We start from the raw sequence: 7,915 nt of genomic DNA, 5'->3' as shown, positions 1-7,915 counted from the left end.
TTTAGAATTTGCAAGAGGGATGCCAGGTTTAATATGGTTAATGTACTGTCAATTGTTAATGAAACTGTTAAATTGTGGTATTATTAATCAAACATATCAGACCCCCAATCCAACCCTGTTGCCATCTAGGCCTACTGAAACTTTAATGACAATGGTGATCCATTGTGCTATACACACCAGCCTACAGAACTCATCAAAGCTTCATTACAATCATCAGTCTCTGTCTCTGTCTCTGCCCAGGAGCTTGTCGAAAAAACACAAAATCACACTTCGGCTAAAAAGTCACGGAACAAACGCCGGGGACAGTGGCACCCCACAGAGTAGCTTTTCCATCTCACAGAGACACAACAGAGAGTGTGCACGCTGATTACTCTCGCCCAAGGCTCCATCACAAGTGTCTCTGCCGCCACCTCATAATACACAGTACTTTGCGGCTAATACCCAAACACTATTGTTTGTTTAGGCCCTGCAAAGTCAGCGTGGGAAGATGGATGGGGGACGGGTAATAATCTGTCCCAATGTGATTAATACTCTGCTGGTCCCAGCGCTGCTGTTGGAGAGAGCTTGACTTCTTCCAGTGATTTATCACAGAGTGCATGGCTGATGGTGGACAGTCTGCACGGCTCACATGGCTCCGAGGAGAATCTGCTCAGTCTAGCCTAACTGATGATCTTACAGCTGGAATTAACAGGTACTGTACAGTATAACGCTTCGCTGCACTTTTTATTTCGCAAATGGGGAGGAGTTGAAGTCAGCTGAGCGTAGACGGGAAAATTATAGAAAGATACAAAGTCGGAAAAAAATGTTTCTTCTGAGCCATTTACTGCTGTTCAACTTTGGTATTTAAAGAACGTTTCGATAATTCATTTAATGAATTATAATAAAAAGCTGTAAGTTATACGTTATGTTTTGTGTGTGTGTGTGTGTGTGTGTGTGTGTGTGTGTGTGTGTGTGTGTGTGTGTGTGTGTGTGTGCGTGTGTGTGTGTGTGTGTGTGTGTGTGTGTGTGTGAGAGAGAGTTATATTGAGCTGACCAAGTCAGATACAAGATCAGCACCGCAGGCAGTTCCTTGTTCATGTTTTTAGAATTTAGGGAAGGTGAGCCAAAAACACCCGCTTGGCTGATTTAAAATCGGCTGCCATTAAAAAAAAGAAGAAAAAAAAAAGAAATAATGGGTCCTTTCAATGCAGAAAACATTGCCAGGTTAAGTTGAGGATGTAATACAATTAAAACTACCAGGCGGTTTTTCCTCATTTTCTGCTTTCAGGTTTGTATTGGGAGAAAGGCAACTGAGGATAACTGGTATCTTAATCATAAGTAGAAGTGTGTGTTTAACTATGAAACACCGGCTGCATGAGCACTGTGGACATTGCCAAAATCAAATGTGGTTTGTCAATTGGCTGGCCACAGTTTCCAGAAAGAGGTGTTGTTAGGTCAGAAGTGAAGTGGTCTGTAAGACTAGATTTTATTGGGAGAGGATATGCAAACTTGCAAAGCTGGAACAGATGCCTCATTGCCTCAGGGTTATTAATCAAGGTAGTACTTAGGCTAGTGTATGCTGTGAACAAAACAAAACAAAACAATTTTGACCTTTTATCAAGTAATTTGTAGTTTAAAACAGTTCTAAAACAGCATGTTGTATACCTTTTCTGTTGGCTGAAACATAGTTATTTCGGTATCAGTCTAGGGTGACCAGACGTCCCGTTTTACCCGGGACAGTCCCGTTTCAAGCTGTGTGTCCCGGTGTCCCGACAAATATCTCTAAAACACTAATATGTCCCGGTTTTCAACATTCACTGCAAAATTGTCCCGGTTTTCGCCAGAATTAAAATAATAGTAGCTGTTTTCAGTGGTTGCATAGACATTATCATGTTCTTTTCATGAAAACAGGCTCACCTAACCAATCAGAAAAAAGGAACAAATTCATTGCGTGTCTGAATTCAACGCTGAGGCTGTTTGTCAATCACTCACTGCCTGTTTGCAACCCTGCGGTGCGTGTGTGCGTGTGCACGAACGTTAGAGAATGGGCACGCGCGTGCGCGGTAACGTGCACATTGTTTTTAGGGTCCCAGTTTTAGGCAACAGTGTTTTGCGTCCCGGTTTGAGTGGCTGAAAATATGGTCACCCTATATCAGTCAGACTTAATTTCCCCCAAAAGATACCTCATGTATCTTCAAGTACACACATCGTTCAAGTGAAAATTAGGTTACAGCATACATAATAATAAACCTAAACAAAACTGTAAAAAAAAAAAAAGTTTCACAATGGTTAAAGCTTACTGGCCAAACAGAATAATTTTCTCTACTGTGCAAAGGAATCTAGGCATTATCAGAAGGTTCGACTGGAGAAGCAAATCTACAATTGCAGAATCAAAGGTTTAATAGCTAGGGGCAGCAGGTCAGTGGGTGGTAGACCTCACTCTGACTTGTGCTAATGTTCTGAGTCTGCTCTGCTTAAGTGCTGTGAAAGCACCAAATGCATTTGCATTTATTCTGCATTTGCATTTATTCTGCATTTGAATCTATTCTGAGCTCAGCCACCGTTGCCACTGATGGCTGAGCTTAAAATTGCATCTTAACTCATTAAGAGCCCCTGAAATTAACGGATTAAAATGTCCACGATGCCTCCCTCAGGCTGCATTCACTCCCGTTGTCTTATTTTGAAGGCCAGAAGTCCACAGCGTAAACACTTCCGGTCTGACGTCATCGCGTCCTTCACCGGAATCGATCATTGTTTACGTGGTGTCATGGCGGATCGGATCGATGCTTTTCAACATGTGTTTTATAAGCGAGCATCTATTGCCATCTTCGCTTCTAAAGTGTTGTTTTGAGATAATGGACATTAAAGATGAGATCCCCCGTCTGCCTCAATGTTATGGGATTACTATTTTGTGCTCGTGGATCCGTGACGATGATAAATCAGCGACGGAGATCGGCTCGGAAACCTTCCGCCATTGTACCCGGTAGTATAACCGCCGTTACAGTAATATATTACTTTTCGCAAGATATCTCGGGAATGGCACTCGAGATACTCGAGTACATTTCGCGAGATATCTTAGGAATGGCACTAAATCGGTTAACATGGAGCAAAGACAGAACTTCCAAGGCCAATGAGGACATGTCCTGCAATGTTAGTCACATCACTGCACGTACAGTATACAGCACCTTGGGTTTCCTTCACGTACACAAAGACGTCCTGGTCAACCTTTACATTTGTCTATGGTTTAACATTTGTGACTAAAGCTCATAACTACATTGGATTCACTGGAACACAGGGTTGTTGTTATTTCCTGTAAAGTAAAGGTTTTGAACAAGGTTTCTGCCCAACAACGGTGATATTGTGTTGTATTGATCTATTGGATATTAACTGCTTGCGTCTAACATTACTCTTGTTAGACCAACATCATTGCCATTAGGCTTCTACAGAATTTAACAATCCTCAGAAACTGGGTGAATAATTTCCTACTGAACGCCAAAACAGTACAGATATTAAATAATATTGTAACCCACCAGTGGTTAGTATATTGGACATCAGGTTATACTGTCATAAATCGACCATCCATAATGTAGCTGGTGGTAGTTTTTATGCACAGTGCAAGCTCCATCTTCTTAACGGCATTGCCGATTACCGCCGATTCGCACACGTTTCCGCGGTCTCCTAGAGCAGTTCTGGGTATCTTTAAAGAATCTCAACAACATCTGTATTCGTCCGAGACCAGACAGTGGTAGTGTTGCGTATCAGAGAGACCCAACGGACGAGCAAGGGACTGTATTTACCGTCTTCCAAATATAAAAAAAAGGTAAATACAGTCCCGAAAGGGGCTATGGGACCATTTGAGGCGTCACCATTCACTAGTCCTGTGAGATCCACAAGATCACACCTGAATTGTGAATGCATGTTAGACTATGACGTTTGATTGTGTGAATGAGTGCAGGTATGGTGACCAACTTCTCCTCAACTGGTGTTTTGTTAAGTTTGGCCCATGACACAATGCAGGCTCAACAGTGAAGTCCAGCATCCCATCACCAACCTCTTTCTATAGCCTACCAGACAAGCAATGTTAAATATCTCCCCCCCCCCCCCCCCCATAGATTACTTTAACTTTAACTACATCAAACTACCTCATGCCTAAAAGCATACAGTACCTAATAACAAATAAACTAATTAAACCACACCTTGTTTTCTCATGAGAATGAACAGTACATCAGCTTTGAATAGCTTTGTCTAGGTCCCATGTAGCCATGAAAATGCTCACCTTTCCTTGGCTATTACTTGCAATCAGTGATAACAAACGACAACTCATCAAGCCATGATAGCCATGACAGGTGCAGGTACCTATCTTGGTCCCATTGCCCAAGTCAAACTGCTTGCTTCTCTGCCAGATCCATTGTCTAGCAGCACCTGCTGAAGTCTCCATGTTGTTTTCTGCCTGCTTTAATCTCCGCCCCCGAAAGCCCAGCTCGCCCAGCAAAGCTGGGTATGAATGCCCTACATGTCATCTCCACAGGGTATACTATTGCTTTCCACCCCCACAGCTCTATCTCTGCTGCCAACTCAGTAAGCGCTTTCTCTCATATAGGCCTCATCTACGGCATGCTGCGCAACATACTCCACAAGATACACAAGGTCTGGTCTCAGCTTGGTGGTTGGTATCAATAAATGGTAAATGGTGCATTTTTATAGCATCTTTATCCAAGGCACTTTACAATGTGCATGTCATTCACCCATTCACACACACGTTCATGCACCGACGGCAGAGGAATCCAAGGCACCAACCTGCTCATCGGGAGAAATGAGCGGTTCAGTGTCTTGCTCAAGGACACTTTGGCAGTAACTCTGGGGGACAGCTCTACCTCCTCGGCCACTGCCTTTATTTGATAGAGTGGACCTGGTTGAGTGGCAAGCAAAAAATGGTCTTGCCAACCAGGAATCGAACCAGGGACTGGGCCCACGTGTTATTAACCACTCTGCTATCGGGTCACCAAATGGAGCTGCGTTTCTATTCTGCCCTACAAAGCCAGAGTGCAGTATTAAACTAAGAACAACAATTTGACTGAATATGTTGTTTAAAAGTGTTCCAACTGGTCAGCCAAACGAGATATCAGCATACCGTATAAGTGTTATTAGTGTTACTGATTGTATATCTGTTCTTGAGGTAATTGTTTATCCCCCAAAATCACAAAGGCTAATTTGACCTTTGGGATACAAAAAAAAAGTTGGTGTGGCCAAAAATGTAGTTACTGAACTTTGGCTTTGTAGGGAGGGAAGTATAAATGGTCTGCACACGTATTCAAACGCAGACAGCGGAGGCAACCATAATAAGTGTTATTAGTTATTAGTGTTACTGATTGTATATCTGTTCTTGAGGTAATTGTTTATCCCCCAAAATCTGATATATTTTTTTTTAGCCTTTGTGACACAAAGGCTAATTTGACCTTTGGGATACACAAAAAAAAAAAGTTGGTGTGGCCAAAAATGTAGTTACTGCACTTTGGCTTTGTAGGGAAGTATAAATGGTCTGCATTTCTAAAGCAATTTCAATGTGCATTAAATTCACCCATTCGCACACGTATTCAAACGCAGACAGCGGAGGCAACCATTCAAGGCACCAAGGAGGTCACTTTTTAAATGTCTAAAATAACTCTCCTAATCTGTAAGCAATACAACCCTAGTATTTGCGGCACTTTCTATCAGAATCACAAAATGACACTTACTGTAAAAAGCAAGCCTCTGTATATTTACTGGCATATCAAGCCAATAATGTATGTGGCTCAGTACTCTAGCAGAGGAGCTCAAGAACAATTAAGAAATCTCTTAATTGTGCTAATGCAAATTATTCCAGGCTTCATAAAATCAGAAGTGGCTCTGGAGCTGTCTTCAAATTGGCCTCTGTTAAGATATAGTGGTGCAAATATACGTCAGCCTGTGTTAAATGGCACAGGAAGTGTCATTGAAACAGATGAGAGTCTGTAATTGATCATTTTCAAAGTACTGTAAGAGCTGACCAACGATAACTGATTTAATAATGCTAAAAAATAACTGAACACTGATGAATCTATCCAGCCACCATATTTTTGTAAGCTTTGCTTTATTGCTCACTTAGGTTGATAGGGCATAATGAGATGAAATTGAATATGAAGAGCACTCTTCCATTTTTTGTGCAGCTGCCAACCAGACAGTGAGAGAGAACTGTAACATTGCAATATGTGTCTGTGTCACTCAATACTATTGCATTAGCGTGCATTGACAGGCACTCACACAGACTCTCAGACCAAGGCCAGAATTACAAATGCCAGTTAGGTAGTGCACTGCATAGGCTACTGTACGACCAGTGTTCCACAACACTAGCACATTTAGTGCAGAGCTTTTATTAGGCGGTGCAAACCACTTCTACTGTACCGATTTTGATATTCGAAGTGTAGCAAAAGGCAAAAGTTAATGTTATAGGCGATATGGGCGATATGGGCAATGATATGGATGATATATTGCCCAGGGCGATATATTGCGATATCTTTGCCTTTCACGATACTGATATTGCGCAGGGTCATACCTCGATAACGATACGATAACGATATATTGTACAGCCCTAGTGCATGGCCTAGAGTCAAGGAACTGTCTCTTTAAGGAGAAGGAGGAGATAATTTTAGGCTCATGGAAACCAGCAGTAGCAGAGTTCACTCACTCGCTCACTGAGAGTAGACGCCAATCAGTTCAGAAGAAAACAGTCCAATTTACTGTATCGTGCAGCAACGAGAGAGAAGCTCAGCTACGATCAATAAACTACAGGGTGCTCGCTGATAACACAACGCTCTCCTAGCTCTCATCCTCCCTCAGCCTGTCTCTCCTCTCCCCTCTCCTTCTCATCCTCCATTATTATCTCCAGCTTTGTAGCAGTAAGTGTATGCTGTACATAGATACTGACAGGCTTTGTATTGTATGCAACACAGGAATAACAGCCGGATATTGTGATCCAGCTACAGTGGTGAGAAGCTCCCTCCCAGGAACAACACGATGATGCACAGAGTTGCTCTTTCATTTTTATAATGATTATATCACAGCTGGATCCCCCTTCAACAGACTTGCAAATGTATAAAAATGTTGAGTCACGATTAATCTCATGATTTTTCAAAGTTTTTCGATTTGTGATTAATCACAAATTATCAGGTTTTTAAAATCTAAATAAAACAACATTTTCTTGTTAATATCGGAGAGGACAAATTATGCTTGCTTTTTGTGAATTCACACATGATTTATTTTATTACACTTTTATTACAAATATTCTCCACAAACCTTCAACGGTATGCATTGACATCAAATGATCTACTTAGTCATTTAATACAGTATAAGTGTAAAGGGGTTGCACTGCACAGGGAAAAAAAGAAAGTAAACCCACAGCATCACTGTGCTGACCAACAGCAACCCCCTACATCCTCAATAACTCTGCTGGTGTTCAAGGCTTTGCTGTGCAGAGATTTGTTCTGACTATGAATGCATTTTGAAAAAGGCAAACTCGCTTTGCTGTTTTAATTTGATTAATGTGGGATTTATTTCATACTGTGTTTTTAAGAGTTTATTATATAAAATAGTTGTACTGTATATTAAGGCTGGGCGATATTAGGAAAACCTTCGATATTTGATAATGTTGTTGAATACCTCGATATTGATATTACTCACGATATTAGTAAAAACAATTGCATAGTTTATGTTTTTCTGCTTTAGGTCCACTGCCTGCCAAACCCAGATAATGAATAGCACACTGCACAGTACACATAGAAGGCTTTTTTTGCATGTACTATACGTGCATGCATAGTGTGTCTGTTAATTAATTTGATACTTACAGTACACCAATACCTAATTTCATGCCGTCTTAGTCGAGATGTATATACCTTGCATGTTGATACGTCAATATCGATAC

The 7,915-nt window shown here is 41.3% G+C and overlaps 1 protein-coding gene across 1 annotated transcript in view; it reads right to left on the bottom strand.

Annotated features, from left to right (window-relative positions):
• The window catches only part of nrg3a (neuregulin 3a), a gene marked incomplete at both ends in the record, with an annotated part of 468,665 nt that overhangs the window by 171,134 nt on the left and 289,616 nt on the right, over positions 1 to 7,915 (bottom strand). The gene's annotated exons all lie outside the window — the stretch shown is intronic.

Source organism: Nannobrachium achirus (genome assembly GCF_963921795.1).
Source record: "Nannobrachium achirus genome assembly, chromosome: 13".
Taxonomy (NCBI): Eukaryota; Metazoa; Chordata; class Actinopteri; order Myctophiformes; family Myctophidae; genus Nannobrachium; species Nannobrachium achirus.
The sequence above is the reverse complement of the archived record's forward strand: the minus strand, read 5'-3'. Positions and strand labels throughout refer to the sequence as shown.